At 28.8% G+C, this 25,961-nt stretch overlaps 1 protein-coding gene across 1 annotated transcript in view; it reads left to right on the plus strand.

Annotated features, from left to right (window-relative positions):
• The first annotated feature begins 6,775 nt into the window (after positions 1-6,775).
• LOC100168852 overlaps positions 6,776-25,961 on the plus strand; it is a 40,939-nt gene continuing 21,753 nt past the window's right edge. The window contains exon 1 of the mRNA XM_001945918.5: positions 6,776-7,106. The gene's annotated coding sequence lies outside the window, so the exon portion shown is untranslated. The remainder of the gene's footprint in view (positions 7,107-25,961) is intronic.

Here is a 25,961-nt window from a genome sequence, read left to right on the forward strand (position 1 = left end):
TTAATTTTATCAATGATTATCTTATTTTGATTTATCTTGCCATCTATTTCATTGATCATTTTTCACATTTGCTTTGGATTACTCTGATATTTACGTAGTCAATTTTGATAATGTAATTTTTTGGCTTCTCTTATTAGAGTAATTAGTAAATTGGAGTATTGTCGATATTTACGTTTTAAATTAACATCAAACGGACGTTTATATGATAATTTAGATAATTTTTGTTTGTTAGCAATCGAAATCACCAGTCCCCTTGTTATCCAATCTTTTATTTTATTATTTTGTTTCGGGATGTTATTATTAGTATGAATGTAATATGCTGAGTTATTAATACTTTGTTCAATTTTCGAATAAAAAGGTTTGGAAAGAAATATCTATATTATTAGAATTAAATAATTTAAACCAGTCTTCATTGTCAATGAATTTAGTTAGTTTATTTATATTAATTTTGAGATGAGTATTCTTTAGATACCTAGATATTCTGTTAACATACTATAATACTGCATAGGTATTAGGTATGTATTATTAATATTTAATACATTATAATATATTACGATATAATTATGTGTACCTACGATTTTTAACTACACCATAGTTCAAATTTGTTTGCCAACAGTCCGGAGTCTGAAAATGTAGAAAGAGGACGAAATTTTACTATTGCGTTATATAATGAGTTTTGGAACGCAATATTCAGATGCAGCCTTATAACAATATTATTGAACATTTTGATTTAATTATATGACTAGCTGGTGATACTAGGGTTTTAATGAATAATGAAATAACTGTGGGTTATTACGATTTGCTACGGATTTAATGTCTGGGTAGTCCATGCGTGTTAGGATTCATCCTAAATCCACCACCGTTTTACAGCTGTTAAATGATTTCAATAATTTAAAAACATAAAAATAATACAATATGAAGACTTACTTTAATGCAGTAATGCATATTGTGTAACGAATGTTTGAAAAGCATGACTTCCATTGGGATAAAGCTTAACATTTTAAATGCCCATTTATAATATCACGTCTCTCTAGACTATAGTAATATCTTTCTGGACGATTCTGGCGGGCCTAATCTTTGTACATTATTATAACTTCCTACTGCAGTGGTGGCTGCCCGCCGACCACTTAAGTTATAGTTTCGTAATCGGTGTACTACGTCTCGGTGTCTTAATATAGTTTACGTCAGGGTATATCTGTAGATTTGACAATATTTAAATAATTAATCCGTCTAGTATAAAATATATTATTCATATGCTATATTATTATGATTTCTGTGTATATCGTGTCACTTCGTTTATATTATATAAAGAAATATTACATAACATACGTAATGCACTTATATTATTTTGTAGTTTATATTACACGAGTGTGTGTGTAGAGTTTATGTTATATTATATTATATGGGTGCAACCAGCTGCTGCTGCGGCGTAATATTAAACCAGCCCACTATCTAATGATTAACTCTTATCTCTGGGTACTGAATTGTTTGTTTTATCGTTTTTTTCTTTTTAAATCAATCATATTTATTTCATATTTCTCTTCGTCCTTCTCTTCGAGACGATTTTAAAAGTATAATAATATAATATTTTCATTATTTACATATTTGTCATCCACTTTAGCACTATTCTATCTGTTTATATTGATCACTATAAAATATTATTCTTTTAAATAATAAATTGTATATTAATATTGATATACATAATATTGTATGGTATGAAATCGTACTTTTGTAGGAGTACCTACCTATAATAGTTTTCTTTTGAAATCTGAAGCTGAACAAAAATTTTTTTTATATATTTTGAAATGTTTAATTCCGAAAATGATTACTAAATGTATTGTGTATAGTTACATCCTCATGACTACTATAAGTAAGCAATATAAGTTGAAGTTGAAGTTAATGTGTGCTACATCGTCTTCCGCTGAAGTGTGACGGTATAATATTGTGGGCCAAACTACTCAACATTTAACTCAAACAGATTTTACCATATTAAAGAAGATTTTAATAAGTTTTTACTTAAATATTTAATTAAAAACTCATACAAGTCAGTAGTCAGAGATTCTGAATTTAAGTCAGCGTCTGCAGCAATCTTCGGTCTGCACCACTGACTCCGCTCATTCACTGCACCTTCAGAATATTATATTATGTCAAACAAGCGAAAACAACTGGGCGAGCCCCACCGTCACGTACCTATATAAGCTCGTGAGAATACGTTAAATGCTGACACCATCATAATAATATTATGTACCACAGACTTTAGTGTCATAGTCTGGGTATGACACTATGAGGGGTACACCAATGTTTTTATAAACAAAATAAAAATAATTATTTACAAATAAAATATCATAATACCGGGTAAACGCAATCCGATGTGATTATTTAATAATTATCAAAGCAGGCTAAAAGTATAATATTAGGTACATATAATATATTATATTGTGAGAGATAGATTTTTATGCTCTAATTTGTAAATTAATGAACATAACAGAAAACAATTTTAATAATAATATGTTTGGCACTGTCTATAACCATTCATTGAAACGTACCTCAACTTATGGGTACTTTAAAATTTAATCGTTTTTATATTTCTTCAAAACGTTTAATGATTAAAGGCGTCATTTTTTATAAATACACGAAAAATTGTCTCAACAATTTGTCTGCAAATACCTATGCTATGCACTAATGTAGACTGTAGTCTGTAGTCTGTAGTATAATGCAACGATAAATAGATTGATGTTTTGAAAGCACCTTCAGAAATTCCAAATCATTAATAATTAAAATATTCTTTGTACTTGTGATTAATATTACTATGAATTTTTTTTTTATTAAGAGAGAATTATAATGTATACATTATAATATACATAAATATATACCTATGTTGGACATGGCAGCACAATACACAATAGCAGCAGGTAGTGTGGTAAATAATACATTATCTACCTACATTAATGCATCTTAATAATAAGTAATAACTTTTGAAATTCCAATGCGCATTGAATATTATTTCGTGCGAACAACAACTGTATAAAAACAATTAGAACTTTAAAAAACCTAGGTATATGTTTTTATAGTTGAAAGAAATCATTTTATTTTATTTAAATTTAACGTTTGACATAGTCAGCATAGCTGTCCATACTACACAGGTACGTTCGTATTTGTATTATGTAGTTGCATCTAAAATCTACATATATTTAGTTTCAGTCTAACTATCAAAATGTCCAAGGTAAATTTTGTACCGAATATTCTATTTCATAAAATATTGAAATATTACAAAATTCATTAAAGTGAAAATGCGTTTTATATAGGTATATCATATTGTACAAACAAATTAAAGTTAAAATCTTATTGTAATATGCTTGTATGTACTATATATGTAATCATTTGCCCTGTGGTATGTCATAAACATGCAATAATAATAAAACATACAAAAGTGATTTCATTCTGTTTAAATATATATAACATATTGTATTTAAAATTTTAAACATTAAAATATAATAATAAATAATATTATGTACAATGTACATAATATATTATGAACCTGCAGTAGGCACTAGGCTGTAATATGAAATACCATTTGATAATCCGGCAGTAATTCGACCATGACTTTATGGACTATGTGACTATATGTCTGTTTTTGGATATTATTACCTATAAATTCTTAGATTTAAAAATATGTATCATATATATCTAACACAACATTTTACTCTAAGAAATATAATATCTATATAGAATCAGCGTGTATCCATGATAGTTAAGTAGTTAAAATAATATAATAATAGTTTTAATTATATGTTATATTGACATAATATCATATATCATACAGAACAGATAATAACAATATTATAGTAATAAATTATTATAAGCTTAGTGATTGATGTATAAAAAATGATTTATAGATAATATTTCTGTTTTTTAATCGACCAACGAAGTATAATAATATGTAGTATGACCCGCAATAAAGTAGGTACCTACTGGCTACTATTACCAACTATTAAATACAATTATAAAGTAAACCGACCGACCACACCGACACGCGAACCATAATATATATAGGTACCTACTTAATATAGGTTCGATGACTGTCGTGTTAACGATATAGTAAACATCTCTCCCTCTCTATAGGTATATTGTATATGATACGTGTGTGCCAACTGCCAGAAGAGTACACTGTCGCAACACCGTCGAAAATTATGACTTGTACATATTCGCAGACAATTTTACGCCAATGTCGCAGGTCCACACACACAGGTAATAGGTCGTATTGGTAGGAGAGAGCTGTGGGCACTGCGCAGTAGGTATTTCTGCAGCCAAACTCTACTGCACGGAGCGGAATCGTGTAATTTTTTACCTTCGTCTATGCATTTGGACACGCCGACACGGCTGAAAAGTTATCTCGCCCGACCATAGGTTATTATTACTATAATATTATCATCATTCGGTAGGTATTTTGATATACACCCATAATTATTGTTTATTATATTATGTAATTGTGTATATTATACTTTATATATAAGTAATAAGTAATAATTAATAAGTCTCTACCTATAAAAATAATTATTGGTACCTATCGGCTGTGACGAATCCCGGATTAAGACCTTAAGCCTTAAGAGGTTCAGGGGCAGATGCTTGGTTGCGGCCCAACATCAATGGAAAATAAAATATAGTCCTGCAACTCCTGCTCCTATGCTTGTTTGAAATTAATAATATTGGGCGCATTAGCGTGCGTACATACCTTTAAATAAGTGGCTTGATTTAAGAAGGGCCAATGTCACATTTGGGTGAATTTGAGATTATTTGAACAAGGTCATCCTAATATTTGATTATGTTACTTGTGTTACGCAGCCCAATGTCTCTGATGCAGTATGATCAAATTAATATATACATGGGCCTTTTTGATATTAAGCGATAGAATATATGTATATATCTGCTGCACTGCCGAAGTATTCAGATATATTGTGGGGCTATTTTCGACATTGGCCACGTACTATCTATATCCGTGACATTAACCAATTAAGAAATATACGTTTTCAACATTATGTACAATTAAATATTATTATTAATTTTAATAAAAAAGTTAAGTTGTTTAATTATTATAAAAGTGTTTATTTTATATTTTAGTTTTTGTTCAATGTCAGATATTAATAATATCTATTATCCATCAAGAAGTCCAACGTTTCGGAAAAATACGAATATTTTGTTAAATTGAGAATGGAAAATTGGAAAACAAATTTAACTATACAAATACTAAAACTTTAGAGTAAGACTCTCAATTTTTGTAACTTATTTAAAACATTGGCTTACTTTTCAATTACATTTTATAAACAGCGTTCTTTTTTGACATAACTCGAAATCAATCTACAGAGATACTCACCGTTACATGCATTCAATTTTAAGTAAAATACTAATAAAATATTACATATTTTTTTAATAATAGATAATAGCCAATAGGTACGTTATTTTAGATTCTGAGCGGAGCGAGGGAGCTATTGTTTTTACAATGGTGTTTATTTTTTTTTTATTTTTCTTTTTATATCCTGTATACAAAATTTCTTCCAGAAGGAGTGTTTCGATTTCAACATATAGTACCTTATCTTTTAGCAAATTGGATCAAGATGGTACTTTAGAGAGGTCATTTTTCGATTTTCTCAATAGTTATTTAATGCCACTGGAAAAACCACCGAAAAATTACAAAAAAAAACCGCTAAAAATGGGATTTTAATTTCAAACGCTTTGTTTATCACCATAGAAACGAATAAAAAATTGTAATATTTTAATATTAGTTCAACTTGATTACCTACATGATAACAATATAAAATATCCAGACTGACAAACCGTCTCCGCTCAGAATCGTTTTTCTTATACAATGATATTATATCATTGAATTCAAATTTAATACAACCATTATACAATGACCCACTTGTAATCTACTGTACAGCAGAACGACATCCACTTACCTGCTTTTTTTTTATTATAATTTAATAGTTCAAACACTTTTATTACTTTAATACTTAGCTACGTAAAATATGAAGTATAATAACATAAAACAATTTTTTTTTAAATAGGTACTTATTTTATAATAATACCTTTATCATATAAATGTATAATTATTATTTTCAATAAACCATATAGTTTAAAATTCAAAATTTGCATACAAATGTCAAAAAAACCCGCCTTTTATTTCCTTATTTTTTCTCTTCTTTGCTCCACTGCAGAGATGTTTTTTTGTGTTTCCGACATTATTATAGGTCAGACATATATTTTTTATATTTTGTATTTATTTATAAAAATTATAATCAATGTTGTCATCGTTGACACTCACGGTCATCTTCCGGGGATAAATAGTATGAAAATTTTAAAAACATACAATAATCGAAAACAATGTCTCTGGTAACGACAAGGTAGATGGTGGTTACTAGTACATACTATTTAGTATTTACGTACCTGTTATGATTTGCTTATCTTTAGCTTATCTTAAAATATAATTGTTTTTTACTATAAAAAGTACAAATGACCACCACCATTGATTAGAATGATGTGTTATTAGCTGCGACAACACTATATGGGCCCCGGGGCCCCCTATCCCTCCCCCCCACCATCAATCCGGGCCTGACCGTAACTAATATTTATTAAAACTATCATTATACACCTACCAATATCGACGACGTCTCGATTTTGCGTTCCGCGCGGACCGTTCCCACCAATGGTCGTCGTTTTTTGGGGGTGGGGGGAAACCGTTGCTTGCGGTGAACGCGGGCGATTCGCATGTGCCCGCGCGACGTCGACGACGACAGTGCAGTGCTTCTGCTTCAGCGCAACGTGCAGCGTCGCGACCGTCCGGCAAACGCAGTTGTTAGGTCCGTGTGCGTCCGTTGCTTATCCGGTTTCCGCGCCGTCGTGCCCAAACACCCGATTTTGGTTCACGATCGTCGTTCGGTACTACCGATTAAAATATATTGTTATATTGTGCGAGTGAAATTTGTTCGGAGTGAAATTAAAAACCGCGCCGCTCGTGACCGTGAAAGGACTACCTACGATGATGGCCTGTGATGCCATCGACACATGACCCGGGGACACGATTAATACCATAGCGACGAGCTACACCAGAGGTATGTGGACGAATATTAGTTAATAATTAATAGTAGTATTAGTACCCACGTCAAGGCCGTGGAATAGTCGTGTAGTAGTGGCGGACATCGGGTTCGCAGTAATAATAACTAATACAATATGACATCGCATAGCGTACCTAGCAATACCATTATGTATTAGGGCTCCATCATTTGAACCCAAATGTAGTATCCCTATGAGGTCGGGATCTGAAACGTACCAATTTTTTTGCCGAATAATCGTGTACCAGTTAAACGCCTAAATACTGTATGTGGTTATACTTATTTTTTAGTACCGTCGAAAAATTATTATTATGTAAGGTAATAGGTAGGTATAGGGTCTTCTCGTGAGGCGTTTACGAAATATTAACGTCTTACTTGCGCACGATGCGAACAATACCATATAACAGTATAAAGCCTGCCAAATGCTCTGCAACCTGAGGACATCGCGGTTGTATTGTTTACTTCGAGTCGTAAAATCACTCGACACGAATTTTTCCATAGATAAGGAAAAAACCAGTTTTTTTTTTACCAGGAAACTACTATGTTCAGTGTTCACCTGTACGTTTTATTTTCGTTACACAACATTCCCAATATAATATATATATATTACACTTATCTTTCAACGCAATATTCTAGGTACCATTAGTAATGTTATGATTTGTGTATTACATTATAAATAAATGGCTTAATGAATGTTGGATAGCATTATGTTGGAACCCCTTATACAAATCAACGATTTTGGGTGTCTTATCCCCCAATCTAAAAAAATCTAATAGTCTCCCGCCCATATCGCATATTATGTTCATGAACAAACTATAATTTCACATTGTAAAACCGAAGAGACGGATGAATGACTGGACAAGTAGGTATCGTCAACAATTCACAAGTGTGTCGTCTGGTACCCACTTTAACGAGAAATAATTAATGAACATAGAATAACACATAATATGCTTAAGAGACATTACATTTTTAAAAACACTTATAAATCCATTGGTCATCATTCGTCAATCGTCGCTCATTGAAAATATGCAAGTTAGAACAACAGAGTACCTACTTACTTAAAACCACAATATATCATAAACGCGGGGATTGTGTCTATTTTCCTGACTGCACTAATTTTTCTCAGACAAGAATTATTATTCTTATTTAAAATCGTCTTAATCAGTGTTGTGATACAAATATAATATGTGGTTGCCCACTCACTATGATTGTTTAAATAGTTAAACAACTTATATTTCAAAAGGTATGTTACTCGTCAAGGTAAATGTTTTATACACCTGCATTATATATATATATATATGTAATATATAATATATATAATATCATAATATTGTTTGGGCCCAATCAATTAGGTAATCAACTAAATGCAACATAACTATGCAATATAATATTGTATAAGAAAACGAATTATGTTATCTACCTATTCTTCTATATCATATATTAATGGATATTATTTAAAACAGTTAAGTAATAATTGGAGTAATACAATTAAGGCGTAATAAATAGAGTAGTAAATAGATAGTGATTGGACATACAAGTATACATTATTTTGATAACTTTTATTAATTTAATTTTCAAATACATGTATTTATATATTATAAAGCCTATTTATAATATATGTTACCTATACGTGGTATATTAGAACCTATAGTAAATCGAGTCCCGTTGTAACTGAATTGCATATTGTATGATAGGAATATACTGATAATTTTTTTAATTTTCATGACCAATAATAATTAAAAAATTTGACCTTCATCTCATTACGAAAATGTTATGTTTTGATGGACGGTAAAGTGTAGACAAAATAAAACCTTGAAAATTTTGTTAAAATATGAAAAATACAACCTTTTTTCAGTTAACTATTTTATAGATTTGTTGTAAGTCATTATTCAATAATTATCTAAGTTAATACATCGATGGAATAAGGTATAACCGTAAATTATTTAAATTTTAAACCTTTTACTCTACGCGTCATTCGAGTGTTATAAATGCGCCATGGTACATTTTAAAATTCAACTCAGCTAGTTACCGTTTACATATTAAATAAAGTAGGTATGTAGGTAATATACCTATTATATGTCTTATTATTGTTTGAATAAGGAAATATCAACAGTGATAAGCGATGAGTGTTAATGATAACTCTTATATATGATATCGTTACTAAATAGTGAATAATACAGTAGGGTGAAGTACCGGAAGTATATTATTATGAAACACAAATTAATAACTAATTACTAATTAGTAATCACTTTATGAATGAAATTTAAATTGATCCACTTATAGCAAATGTCGTTCATCATTTTATCGTACAATTTTATTGTTATATGACATATCACAAATTGTATTCGATGACTAACACCTGACATAATGTGAAACAAAAATGTTTGAAAAATAATTAAAAACCTATCTAAAACGATTGCGTTACTGCTAGGAATAATGTTGCGAATATATCTGTTAGTATATTTTTACTGTTAAATTATACGTATATTAAATTAATTTTCGAATATTAAATATTACGATACCTAATCTAGTATACTTATACTGTACCTACTTAGCAGTGGCGCCCAGGTTATATTTTTCGGGTGTAACAAGAAATAATTTTACCCACCCACCCACCCTCTCAAAAACTCAAAATTATATTATTTTATACATTTTATCATATTTTGATTGATAATATTAGTAAATATTAACGTATAAACCAATATAATCTGTGATTAATAATGAACATATTTCAAATTGACTATTTTATGTTATTATACCCACCCACCCTTTATTTTCAAGGTGTAGCGACCGCTACACCTAGTAATAGGGTTGGGCGCCACTGCTACTTAGCATATTATTATATTGCGGTGTAATAACTGATGGATTATGGTTTCTAATTAGTAATTTCTATACACATCTGCAAACTGTTTTAAAAAAACTAAATTACTTATCTATTGTAATTTGTGAGCGATATTTACATTTAAAGTTTTTGCGCAGTGAATTCAGACCTCGATCACGAATAATCGTGTATTGACTATGGCATATATGGTATTATTATTATTAGATATAGTATTAGAATTTAGTGGTCTAGCTATTCGTTTCGAAAATACAATGAATAATAACGATTATAATAACAACAACAGTATGTTACATTCATATATATATATATATAAAAATGCGATGGATAGACTGTAGATATGTAATTCTTTATTATATATGAACAGACGAAACCATAAATGTCAAGAGTTAAAACGATCATTTTTTTTTAAGTCCAACTTGTTTACGACTTGTACGAGTTCGATCACATCGGTGTGTTGACCCGTAAACAATGTTAAGTTTGGTGTGTAGTTTCCGGGATGGCTATAATACATTATATATTATACTCATTCAACGGTTATGGGCGCGTGTACTTATTCTAATATTCTGCTCTTGAACAGCGTCACGTGGTTACGGGCTCTAAAGAGGAACCGCCAGCATATGGTGTACTGCGATACGATCTGGAAGTCTCGAAGCCCGTGGATACTATATTATTATTTTGTCCCCATTAATTGATACCGGCCCGCTTGCTACGAAAATAGAGCCTTCCAACGCTGTAAGTGCATAATAATAATAATAATATAATATAACAGAAATATTTTATGAGGTTGCGACCCGAGACATTATATCGTTACCAACAATCGGGATCGTCGAATGCACCGTTTCACTTCGAGGTGATTCGTGGTTCAATATACGTGCGGGTATTCCGATCGAGTGATATTTTGTTGGTAGTCAGAAGTTCACACTTCGACTTTTATTCTAGATTCTATGCAGAGCGATGTTAAAATAGGTAAAGTTAATAAAAGTTTGGTAAATCGGAAATATAACACCAATTTTTGACAAAACCGATTTTGTTATAATTTAGAACTAATGACCGTCGGCGCTTGAAATCGTCATAAAATATTTTTATCAGTATTCTCTTCATTAGGTATAATTTTCAAAATATTTTGGTTCTTTATGAGCTATTTATAGTTATTTCGAAATTTTTAAAATTGTTTAGTTGTTTTTCTATAGACATCATACTTGTAAGAAAACCTGAAAATTGCATACAATGTTCCTCATAAGTTGAGCGTAAATCGATAATTATTATTATGAGCGTTTAAAGTTAATATTTTGACGTAATATTTAAACATATAGTAACGATTTGTCCTCCAACGATTTTTGTTATTATGTTGTAATTCAGAATATATGATTAATAATGTAAGGGACTATCTACTTACAGGTTTGTTATTAGAATTTAAATATATAATAACCTATAATTATTCATATAATGTATTATATATCTATTATATTTTTATAATAATTTAATTTTAATGTATTAAATATATTATTTTAGGAGTCCCTCGGCGATGAAACTACTTATTTCGGGAGTTACTGTGGTTTGAGAGTTGTAGTACCCCATATAGGTCATAACTGAATTTCACTATTGTTCATTGATTGCATTTTTTTTTTGTTTTGTTTTAGAAACACTAACTATAGTTTTTGACACGCTCATACTTGAAATCTGATAAGAATCTTTAGCAACAATGAAACATATTGATAAAGTTGAGACAATCCAATGGGTAAAAATGCTAAACAATAAATCATATAAAAAAAATATTTATAAATGTTTCATATCGTTATCATTTTGTTTTCATGAAATTAATAAACAAAAGCCAAAATACCATGTACAACAATAATGTTATCTGTTTTTTGTATACCAATAATAGTAATAAACAACTTGATTAAAAAGTCGGGGTGTCCAATAGAGAGAAGTGCCAAACTTCGTCCGTCGAAAAATGACTCGTTATATTTTTATTACTCATTGATCATCAATAAATATCAACTATAAAATTATTATCGACTTAGTCTAAACAAAAATAAAATAAATTCCAATAATAGGCAGGTATAACGTTTCTCGAAAAAATAAAAAAATAAATACTAGTAGAATGCACTTTTATATTATACCCATAAACGCTGAAACCGTATTTGGTCGATCCTACTCATTACTGACCTTCGAGTTATCCCGGAATCTGGGGTTGTCGGATCGAAATCACTTTCGTCCTTAGGGCCGTCAGATGAGTCACACAGTTTAGGCGTTTTCGCCTGGTCAATAGCCGATGAGTCATCCGCGGTTAAACGGGATGTTTTTTTTTCCGGGGGAATTACCACACTGAACATTTTATTTACCCATTGAACGTATCAATATTTAACATAAGTATATTATTGTTTTAATAGTTTCCAATATTTTTAAAATGACAATAATTCGTAAACTAAGTATAGTCAACGTGATTCATTTATTTATTATTACATATCGCATAATCATCATAATTATATAATAATATGAAAGCCGAAAGCGTATTTAGATCTCGAAATCCTCTGGTTTGGCACTAGGCACACACTCGTAATGGTGCCAAATGGCGTACGAATATCTGAATGTAAGTCACGTAAATGCACCGGGTCTGTGTTTGTTTTTGCTAATTTTTTTAATACCAAATATTAAATAGCGAATAGTTTTTAAAGTTATCACTTATCATTACGTTAAACCATCACGTACACGCAAAATGACAACCTCTGTTTAAATGGCATGTTTCCCACCCGATTATATTGTGATAGCCGTACGTGCCGTTGAAGATTCGATGAAGACTTAATTAGGATTTAAGAAAATAATATACAGACATGTTTAACAATTGTTTAATAAAATGGTCGGTTAAAGTATAATTATTAAAATAATTAGGTGACATTGACGAGTGGACAAAAAATCACCTAATGCTTGCTCATACATAAATGTACACGTGATGTTTATTTTTGTTTGTGATATTGATAAATGAGACAATATGAAGAATTATGCCAACATAGTTTCTTTGTTTTATAAATATGTATTGCAATACTATTAAAAATATGTGTTTAATTATTAAGATATAATAACAATACAAAAAAATCCCTCCTTCCGAATATAATATATAGTAAATAGTTTTTCCAAATACACAAAAAATATACCTTAAGTATGTTTCATTTAAATGTTTTAAGCTGCAACATTTGTTAATAAAGTTATAAAATTAAAATAATACTTTTCATAAAAAAAGCAACTAGTATTTGATTACGTACCTAATACTGGTATCGTTATTCAATAAAGTCATTACTCATTACCTTCTCATTACTGTGACCAGTCACAAGGCCCTGATTAAGACTTTCGTAAGTCCTAATATCTTATTTTTTTTACATTATAGAACTGATTACCATATTCAGACGTGTATATTATATTTGCGTGGTGAAGGAAGGATGATTATTATTGTTAAAAATTTAATGTAAAAATAACTCAAAATTAACCTATATTCGTGTGAAAATATTTAATGAGTAAACATTACACAAAAAATAATATATAATAGGTAATAAACGTGAAGAACAATAACATAAATAAGTAGGATTTTAATATTTTATTCAGATTAATTTTATAAGCTGGGGAAGTCGCTTTGCTTAAATATGTATAATAGGTAACGAGTTACGATTTACGACTTCATATTATCGTCATTGAGTGCTGTTATGGATGTGTTAAATTTGAATTCAATGATAATTGATAAATCATTGAATACCTTTAAGCAAAATAATTCTGATCTGAGATGGTATGTCAGCCTCTATTTCGAACAATATTTTATAATTTATTTATATTACTATAGTTGTAAATTATTTTTGGTAGATTGAATAAATTTTTTACATAGGTAAACATTGCATATATTATTATATAATATTTCATCATATATTAATGTTGTTATTAATGTACACTTTACAGTCTAATGAAGTAGCGTAGAATACTATAGAATAGTGTGAATGGATACGTGATATAAATAACTAAAACCAATCTAATAAAAAATTAGAAGTTGACGGTTCTGAAGTAGCAGTTTGGTATACTTTTTAAAAGTAAGTTGAGAATTGCATAGTTGGTGTAAATTGCGGAAATGGTTGCAATATTGATGATTTTCCTGATAACTTCGATCATAAGCTTGGGCCGAACACGATGTGACCAAGTGAAAACTTGATATTATTCGAGTATTGCATCAGTGCAGAATATGTGAGTGTTTCATGTGTGTAATGATTATATTATCATTGTACCTATTATCCAAAAAATATTACTTATTCAATCTAAGCGAATGAAAGGTTGAAATCGTCGTGTTCCGGATGTGAAAACCGGTGGACCATCATATATGATGTATTATGACCAGAAATTATTGATGTTCTTTTCCCGACAGTGAAGTAATACCGCTTATAAGTTAGGTATAACTAATAAGTCCCGAGACGAATGTGCAGCTGCACTTGTGTTTACAAATAAAAAAAAAATATTCGTTGATAGAAATTGTTAACTATATAATCGTATATAATATAGGCATCGCGGTGAAGCGGTATATTATGTTTTCTCTTAGCACGCGTACACGTAAACAATCACTGATTATTCATGATAAATATTATAATAAATAAATGCAAATGTTTTTAGGAAACTATTTACTATGAACGAAAAAAAACCGTTGTTCACACGCCGAATAGCTCGAAATATTAGAGGTTCATCTTGTCTTTAACGTCGACCCCTGTACTTTATAGGAGACTTCATATTATTATAATATAGGTAGGTACCTAATAACACGTCTTAGAGTCTGTAGAGTCGTCGTGGCATGAATACAATAATAATAATAATAATATAATATATTATTGACAATGTTTCCGATGTAGATTGTATTTATAGTCCGGTTTTGTTTTTGTCGTGAAAGTTCAAAATTTATTATAAACATAACATAGGTATATATCTTTATATTATTTTACAACTTTCATAACAGTTTCACTATAGTACGCTATATTTGTTGATTTGTTAATACACATTAATCGAACGCAAACTTTAAAGAAAAATCTTCTAAAAACGACCCATTTTAGATGTTATTATTTTTTTTGCGACATCTTATTTTTAAAAAGTAAAAGTAAAAAGTTGATTGATAAAGTAGTGGTAGTTAATAACTACTTTATATGTGTAAGAACCTAAACGGTTTTTATTAATTTAGTACTTAGTATATGTATATTATGTTAATTTTATTTGCTTCGTACAATTTGAATGAAATTAATGTTATTAAGCATCTATATTTTTTTAGTTATTAAAAGTAACCGAAATTAGGTCGTAAGTCGTGAGTCGTGACTCACTGGTTTAAGAAAACTAGTGTGATTATGTATAATTCTTTAAAAATATTACACGAGATAAATTATTTAATACAAATAATAAACTTATAACAAATTTCATGAAACGAATATTAATTTATAAAATTTGGATTTAAAAACTATAGATTTCACAGGTTAGTAAAAAAATCAAAAATAATTTGAATATAAATGAAAGAATTTCTCTTTTTTGATTTTTGTTTTCTAAACACGCAATTTATGACCATAGAATCACGGTTGATAATAATCAATAAATAAAAAAAACATTTATTTAAATGTTAAAAATATAATATAAACATGTCAAATGTGGTGACCTTTTTATAAACAAAATCAATATTATTACCAACGAAATTATTTTATTGCATATCAATATATTACCTAGATAGTATAATCTGTAAAAAAAAAATATCATAATTTGTGTTACATTTATGACATACATACAGATAATTATATTATGGTGTCTCTGTGTATATATTGTACATAAAAATAAATCCCTGACCTAAAATACTTTGCTTCGTTAGCAAATTGTATCGCATAAACACATTGACACGATAAAATTCTTCAATGTGTAATTTACATAAAATATACTCATATTATAAATTAAAAAACATTTTAATGTAACACGGTAGTGGTATTGGTGATGTAATGTGCTTTGAAAACTTTGATAATTGGATAATATAAAAGGTCACTTAATGTATTATACTAATAAAAAGGTACCTACTCAGGATTAAACTGAAAACAAATAATTGTCATAAATTTCTTTGAACAGGTAAAATGAATACTTACTCTAATTTAGTTAGGTAGTAATGAAAATGATAAAAAATTATATTTTATATTAAATTGTAAATAAATTAATAATGTAATAGGCACCTTTTGTGATGTTTGTGGCAATCTTTTTCTGTTTATATCTTTGAGATTGCAAAAACAAAAATTACATAAGTAAATCATTATTGTCATGAAAAATTCAGAAAATTTATAATTACAATGCATATTGTAAGTTTTTTTTTAGATTCTGAGCGGAGCGAGGAAGCTATTGATTTTACAATGGTTTTTATTTTTTTTTTTTTTTATCCTGTATACAAAATTTTTTCCAGAAGGAGTATTTCGATTTCAACATATAGTACCTTATCTTTTAGCAAATTGGATCAAGATGGTACTTTAGAGAGGTCATTTTCGATTTTCTCAATAGTTATTTAATGCCACGGGAAAAACCACTGGAAAATTACAAAAAAACACTAAATATAGTATTTTAATTTCCAACGCTTTGTTTATCACCATAGAAACACAATATAATATTTTAATATTAATTCAACGTACATGATAAAATAATTACAAAATATAAAATATCCAGACTGACAAACCGTCTCCGTTCAGAATCGTTTTTCTTATACAATGATATTATATCATTGAATTCAAGTCTAATACAACCATTATACAATGACCCACTTGTAATCTACTTTACAGCAGAGCGACATCCACTTACCTGCTTTTTTTAAAATTTAAAATAACTAATAAGGGTTGAAATACTTAGGATAACGTATACGGTTTATTCGTGCGTAAAACCGATGAGTATAAAAACAAATATATATTTACATTGACATTTATTCGAAGTTTATTGCATTTATTGTAAATACGAATTACGAATATACCATACAGTTTACTTACAGAGTACGTATTTTACACGCACTATTTGCGTTGTATAACATATTAATATTATGTTCCATTCAATATTGATACGCATTTTCGTTTTGTAAAATTCAACAATCCAATAAATATATTATATGCCTGTAAATATTATCATGAAAGAAAAAACTAGTTTTCCTGTGTGATCCTTAAGCCAATAAACTGAATAGGTAGTAAATACCTTCTTATCAACTGACCCACGGCCGTTCTCCTACATAATAATATTATCTGTAACTTGAACGCCGGCAAATAAAAATACTATTCGACCACTAAATATAAAGCTACATAACGTTATACTATAGTATATGTATAGTATATGCCAAGTGAAAGAGAAAATTCGATCATTGGATTTTAATTTATGTTTCACCAGTGCAATACATGTACCAGCAGAATATTAAATTAATATGAGATTGGATTCTCAATGACATTAGGCTGTTCCCACATACCACAATAGCAAAGTATAGGTACGTTACTTTTGAAGACTCTCTCATAACATAATAACGACGTATAACTGGTATCCACTAATCGGTAAACGGTAATAAATAATATTTGGCTGTTGCGCAATAATAATGATATTTCCCTGTACTGTATACACTTTATTATTATTTCATCGTCGTAGTTCAAAGTTAATATTATTATTTTTTAGTGAAAACATTTTTTTTTCTAAAACTATAATTAAATGTACCGCAATCCCCCCCTCGCCTATTTTCAGTGGAATAGGACAGTTACATCTGTACTTATATTTTTTAAGGTCATTTTTCTCCGTCATTAATATGTACCTATAATAAAAATTAATATAATAATATTAAAACAATAATAAGTAATGCTTAAATTTGATTTGCCAATTGATATATTTTATGCTTATATATTAGTATATCTCCCTATATAATAATAAGAAATACATTTTATTATTTTTAAGAAAATCTTAATTATTCGATTTAATTTAAATATTATAATTAAGAATTAACTAATGGCCGTTGTCGCCGATTTTTTGTTTTAGATCAATCAAAAAAATAATAATAATAATATGAAAATACGATAAATCAACATAGTTTTCGATGTAAGTAAATCATTATGATTTATTGTTTGTTCACAGTAGTTTTTTGATTTGATATTAATACAATATTATATAATTGCGCTATGTCCGGGAGTAGGCCCGAAGGCCTAGTTCGGACGCCTATTTGGCAGAATTTCTATTTGGGCCCCGTATAAGGTTTCTGCCATGCCCGGTTGGGGGATGGCGGTCTCGTCGTCTAGACAGTTACTTGGCCATTATGTATATCAGTATATGTCGTGGGCCGTATGGAAAATTAGTGGTTTTGCGAAATGACTATGCTCTTTGCAATTGGGCAGCTCGTTTGCGAACTACTTATTATTTCCTCAAACGGCCTGCTATTTTTGCATTCGGACTAACAGCATTTAGGCCTTTTAAGAACTGCAATCATTTATCATTATAATATGATAACAACTACTTTACTTACTTTAGTTTATTTTAAAAATGTATGTACATTTAAACTGAATTGTTATATAGTATATAAGGTACTAAAAAAAGAAAATATGTAAAATATTAAATTGAATTAAAATATTAAAAAAATAATTTATTAAAATATTTACTTATTGTTACATGTCGTTTTTTCGTGGCATCTTGAACTACACAGTACATTATTTTTCCGACAAGCGCATCTATTTGCAAAAACATTTTTGATAACCCTGCCCTCCAAATTGTGAATATACCTTCGCTGTTTCTCTTAATGTTATTATTGTATTTGGTACTTCGTCAAGAAATTCTGCACCGTATGCTTGTAGAACATTTCTGCTTAACCACATGGTTATAATGCCAAACCGTGTACCAATTTGGTAAACAGTTGAAAGTTATAGTTTTAGTCAATATTCTAAGTTCAATTAACTAAAACTAAAAAGAAGAAACCACATGTAACAATAAGTAAATATTTTACATATTTAATATTGTAATTTAATATTATTTTAATATTTCAATTTAATTTAAAATGGTTGTCATCATATTTTTATAATGATTGTAGTTCTTAAAAAGCCTAAATGCTGGTAGTCCGTATGCAATAAGCCTGAAAAACAGCAGGCCGTTTGGAAAATAATAAGTTGTTCGCAAACGGGCTACCCCATTACAAAGATCATAGTCTTTTCGCAAAAAGACTCATTTTCCATACGGTCTACGACACATACATAATATAATAAATTCAATTAGCTTTCGTAAAAAATATTAAAACTGACATTATTCTACTAATATCAATTTGTTAACACAATTATTTAGAATATAATAGCATAAATAATAATATTATAATCAACAATATTATGATGGAATATGAATACTATGCCCATATCGGGTTTGCATTGATAGTATTTCAGAACTATTTTATTTAAATTTTTAATCACAATTTCAAACTATGGAATCAAAAACAACACACATACTCATTAAATACACAGTATTATAACATAATTTATCACAACCATGTAAAATTATTGATATAATAATAATACAAGGCGTACGTTTTAAACATTGAAACATGAGGTCAGTGCTTAATTGCTTTTAATAATTTTTTTCTGGTGCATTTAATCTATTACAACTCATACTGTATAATGATTTGAATTGGTTATTATTGTTTATTTAATGTTAATTTATTGGCTTTATTAAAAATATTTTTTATTACCCACACCGTGTATATAATATTATAAATTCAATTTTGTGTATTGCATATTCACGATTCACATTTACTATAGTTGAAATACTTGTGCATAGTACACGTGAAAAAAAAAAAAAAATGGTATTATTATTATTGTTGTTATTATTGATTATTGTGTAACATTCATGAACCTGATATTAGGTAGGCATGTATAAATTTAAAATTATGCGAATAATAGAGTTTCTTTTCTTGTAAGTTCGAGCTATATAATATATTATAAATTATAATATATACCATATACGTAAGACACCTTATTATAACTTTAACTTATAAGTAGATACTACCCGTAATAAAAATGTTTAAAATGCCTGAGGGGACTTTCTCGAAGTTAACTAAATTCAAAATTACGCGATTTACTCCGTCATTCATTCATTCAATCGGATAACCGGATTTCCTCGTGGACAAACGTAACTATAAGTCCATTGCAAAATTCTTATCGGCAAATGAGTCACGCCGACAAAAAGAAGTACTTTACTATACTGTAATATTGTGTAGTAACTATAATATAAAACTAGTTCAATGAGTAAAACGTACGCTATTCAAACGCTGTTAGACGTTGGACAAATGTTTTCTCGCTTGACCGGTTGGAATTTTTTTTCGGAACATATAATAATATAATAGTTCAAACAAAAGTTTTCATTACCGGTCCCCGTGATTCAAGTTCAACGTCACCGCCTCGGGACGTTCTCCTCGCGCTCATCAGTCGTGACTCACGTTCCGGTTATTTTTTTTCCGTCTCTATTTGCTGATGTTTCTTATACTCTATCCTACCTACCTATCCGCGTGTACGACTAATACCATTATGAGCTGCAATAATAATTGTTTCCGAATCATCGATGATACGGATATTGGTGTAATAAATGTTTATTTTTTTCTAAACTAAAAATATTTAAAAAAAATTGAATCATTAAACCGCTCAGTAGATATATTATAATGATACGGTATAGGGTTTAACTCTCGTTTGGCATCAACCGCCTCTGACCTAGGGGGAAATGCCGGGTGCGAATCGTGCCTAGAATGCAATGCGGTTATATTATAATAATATATACCTACGCGATGTGTGTGTGTGTCGTCGTACGTCGTCTTGGCGGGCCTTAAACTAGGATCTCGGAGGTGTTCCTATATAATATAGTAAATATAACGGGATGACGTGGTGTTATCGAATGCTGTATATTAGCTGCTAGGAGATGGGAGGAGAGAAAGTACAAGGTCGACTGATTATCACTACACGAATCACTACAACAAATAACACATATTTTTATGAAAGATTTTGGTTTTTGTTTTGTTTTGTTTTGTTTTTGGAAATGCAAGAGTATTGCATTTTAATAGGAAATAATTTAGAAATGTCCACATTTTGAACCACTGAGATTGAAAAATAACGAAGAATGTTTCCGCCTGTGCGTCGGAACCAAAAAATAATAAACCTACACAAACCACTATTTGAATGACCTACGAATTACCCATTAAAGTGATGTCATATTAAACATTAGCAAATACATCTATTCGTCCTTTGGGAAACAACATTAATAAAAAAATTCCAACTACCTATTTGTTAAACAAATTATAAATCAATAGTTCAATAACAGTTAAAACCATGCGTGTGCATCCCCATATATTGCTTTAATAATTTACTTATTTTTTCAAATTCTGATTTTCGGAATTTTTAAATATAGACATTTTTTAAATTATTGACATTTTGTTATAAATTAAGGAGTATCCAATTGCGATACAAACTTCTATTTATTAAATGAAATTCCCATTTTTTTTAATGCAGGTACATTTCAAAAAGGATAATTTTTTTAAAAATTATGGTATATCTAATTCAAAATTCAAACGAGTAGTTTCTCAGTTTTAAAATATTTAAACTAAAGATATAATTTCCTTAAATATAGTGTAACAAAATTATAAAATATATGTTACATTGGTTCTAGTGTTTATTATACTTGGACCAATTTTACAATTTTACATATTATAAATGTTGATGGATTAATATTAGCTACTAAAATGTCCAAATCGCCATAACCCACATATTTTCCGAACACATTGTCATGGACCTTTTTATCCAAAGTTAAATAATTCAAAAACTACAATTTTGTATTTTGATTTGTTAATATTTTCAGAAAATTATCCTTTAAATAATTTACAATGGAAAAGGAGAATTCACATTTGAAAAAAAATCGAAGTTTGTATCTCTACTTCTTAAAGTAGTTAGAAAAATCTGAAGAATTTTAAAATATGTTCCTTGTGTATATTTAAAAATTCCAAAAATGATATTTTGAAAACTTAATTATTGAAGAAAAAGCGGGGGCGAGCATACTTGGACATTCGGTGAATTACTCTGTACATAAAATCTAGTACACACAAGTACCTATTATTGAAAAGTATCGTTATAAACTACCTCCTAAACTTTTAATCAATCATTTTAATGAACTCAATAAATTTATTCTCAGATTAATAATAATATAGTGTATTGAAAATTGAAATATGTAGCCATATAGATCTTATTATTATCGTTTTTCATCGTATTTCTTTTTTTTATTTAACTGAACACGAACTTTTTTATGATTATTGAATTCGGTGTATAGTGTTGTTTGGATATTCGATATTTATAGTGATTATTATAAACTTGGCATACTACACGCGTAACCACAATATTATGTCATATTTATTTGAATACAAAGAAATCAAAGAATTAACTTATATTTTAAATAATTGATACCTAATACTTTTATATAATATTTATAAAGTTTTTTACTGGTGATACTATGTCAACAGAATTTGACGTACCTATTATACGACTACACATAATGGTTTCGTAGAAAAATGTAAAACTAGTTATTAATACCGATAGGTACTCATTGCTTCTTTAACGATACGTTTGGCTCGAGTTAACTTGGCAGTGTTTATTGAAATAAGTCAACCATAACATTTCGCGATGCACTACTGCAGGTTTGGTTAAAGCTAATGAAAGATCACAATGTCTTATAGCCAAAATGTCAAAGTATTATTTTTTCACAAGCCATGTCCTCTGCGCTACCTATATATTTCCCTACCTACCTTCTTCTACTTCTTCTTATTGTTTTTTTTCAATGCATTTTAGCAAGTCTGTAGTTACTTATATTATGCTTCCTATTATATTACACTCTTACATTTATTTTCAAAATAACAATACATTAGTCTATTGTATCACACAATACGTGCAGATATAATAATTTTACTACGGTGCAATTTAATTTTCACTTTTACAATCTGAAATATCTCATCGAACCTATTATCTCGATAATCAAATAAGTATAATAATAAAAGAGTGAAAAATAAACCACTTCGTGAGAAATGTAAGGCACGCCCTATCGTTTTTCGCCGCATATAGTGAAGTAAAGAGAAGTAAAAATACATTAGACCCTGAAGAGAAAGGTCTAGGACAACGAGACTAGCTGATATATATTATGTTTGTTTCTCTTCTTTCAAATTTCCTCTGACTATGCATGCTCCGAAAATTGCTTCCACAGCTGCAGAATCAGCGTCCAATAAAATATATATATTATAAACCTAGTGATTTATGATTTATGATTACCCTAGATATATAATCAGTGATCATTGAAAACTGCAACTGCCATTATTACCATGATTAGGCTTATAGACCTACCTACCTACCTACCTACCTACCTACCTACCTACCTATCTAACGAGATTTCTTCTCAAATTAGTGAAATCTTAACACACCTGAATACACAATACTATGTATCGAAATGTCTATTACAATGCCTAATTTCTGATACTAATAATGTATGTGACCTATAGCCTAAAAGTCTGAGGATCTATTGTTAGAAGAAAAAAAGAGCTACTGGTAAAAAAATATAACGGGTTGTAGTTCAGTTCAATGTTCAAATATGATTCTATGAAATTAAATTATAATATACATAGTTTCGTTTCCAGAACCGTCACAAAATTTAAGCATGACGATTTCTTAGAAAATAAATGACACGACGATATTGTAACAAACAATTTGTAGTATAAACAATAATTTATGCTTATAGTTTAAGATAACGTTTTTAAATTGTTAATAAGTATATAGCTGCAAAATAATTACTTAATAGTATCATTTATATCTTAAGTATAATTTCAAAATAAAATATAATCAGTGTTGGAAGTTAGAACAAGAGGAAAAAATTGAAAACGCTTTTATATAACGTATAAACATTAAACTGTAATATATTTGCCACAAAAGCATTTTATAATGCGATACCATTCAGAGACATGATTTCAATAGTTTTTGATATTAACTTGTTAAGCTTAAGACGGATATAATTTAAAGTTAATGTAATTAAATTACATAACGTATTAATGGGATATAATATTACGGCAGAATCGGAAGTAAGGAAGTAAAAAGAGGCATAGAAAAATAAATGGTAAGCGGAAACACCTACGATTAAATAAGAGTTATTAAAATAATAGATCAGTGGTAACATGAGAATAATTAATACAATTGATCCATATAATTAACATTTTTATGGCTGTTAGCAAACATTTTTAACAATGGGTTTTAGTATTATAAAATCACAGTGTTTAATGAAGATGTATTTCTTTTACTTCTGGCTGAGAACATTTTTATCAATTTCCTTCATGTAATATGTTTTGAATGAACAGATGTGATTATGTGAAAAGACTTTACTTCGCACTGATACCAATTGAAAAATGTTGTCAGTACATTTTTACAGTGGATTTAAAAATATGTTGATACGTATTTTACAACAAAATCTAATAAATAATAATTTCTTTATAAAAAATGTATTATGTACGTATTGGTATTATTATTATATACTTACGTATACTTATTGGTACTTGCATGTAATATAATAATTCTAACGCAAGGGCCAAATGAAAAATACACATTATAAACTATACTTCACTAATCACTAGTGTCTAGTTTATTAATTTTGCACTTAATGTTTAAAGCACATTGAATTCAGAATTACGCTTATTAGATAATGAGTTTTTCCTAACATATACCATTACTATAGCAATAAGATGTTAAGCATGTATAGTAGACGGTCACTGCATTCGTTAGAATCAATAAAAATCTACATTACATTATAATCACCATTGATTATAATTTATAATAAACTCAGTGATATTATATTATACTCATATCGAATTTAAATATGTTTGGGTATATATTTTATACTAAAAAAAATAGATTTGAATCTATATACCTAATATAATGTTAATGATATTTCAATGTAACTAACTTGTTATCTAGTATATTGCGGTAGTAGTAAAAACCGAAATTAAATATTTTTTTCTCGTAATCATGTTTTGTAAGATAGCATGTTTTTTTCTGTGATAACTATTTGGTTATATTTTTTATTTATTGTTGTATACAATATACGTCATACTATTTAAAGAATAACATTCTTATTTCTATTGGAACATGATAAATTATTATTTATTATCGTGTGAGAATTAATGTTGAAATAAAATTGTCATTGTTTTCAATTTCAATGTTTGTACTACTGCATAATAACTTACATTAGCAAAGTAATAAATAATACAATAACACTTGTCGAATGTATAACATAATATCCATACATAATCTCCGTACGCACGTTTTTGGACTATTTTTCTATTTCCATTTATGTAATTCTATATTCTATTATCGCTTAATGTGTTAATAATGAATACAGTAGACATGAAAATAACAACACTATAATATAGTACCGTAGACCTTAGTTGGGTACATTAGATATTAAACAAAACATTGAGCCACCATTGGGATCATATCTCATTTCCTATTAACAATACATTTGTCTTTAAGTCATAAGAGAGGTTTGTTCAATTATGAAAGGAATACTTTAATAAAATTCAAATAGCGTACATTAAACGCTACCATTACCTACTATTAATTACTGTATGCAAACTGCAGAGGAAAAAAATATCTAAATGTTCGTACTGCAACACTTTTTATGAGATATTTATTGCCCGGCTGAGGGGTGAACACATTATAAATTGTAAGCAATAATAATAAACAAACAATAAATGACTTAAACCGATAGCAGTATTTAGTCGTTATTAGTATTAGGTATTAGCAAAGGCCGTGATAGTTATGATAATCGGGAAATTAATTTAATAGCATTTTCATATCTTGTTTTAAGATTGATAAAAAGTTAGTATAGTAAGCTAAGTTTCATGATACGCATGAAAGTAGAATTACAAATTGTATTTACTTTTTTTATGTTTTTGAACTTTTTGAAATATTATTGCGTTT

The sequence above is a fragment of the Acyrthosiphon pisum genome, chromosome A1, assembly GCF_005508785.2.
Source record: "Acyrthosiphon pisum isolate AL4f chromosome A1, pea_aphid_22Mar2018_4r6ur, whole genome shotgun sequence".
NCBI lineage: Eukaryota > Metazoa > Arthropoda > Insecta > Hemiptera > Aphididae > Acyrthosiphon > Acyrthosiphon pisum.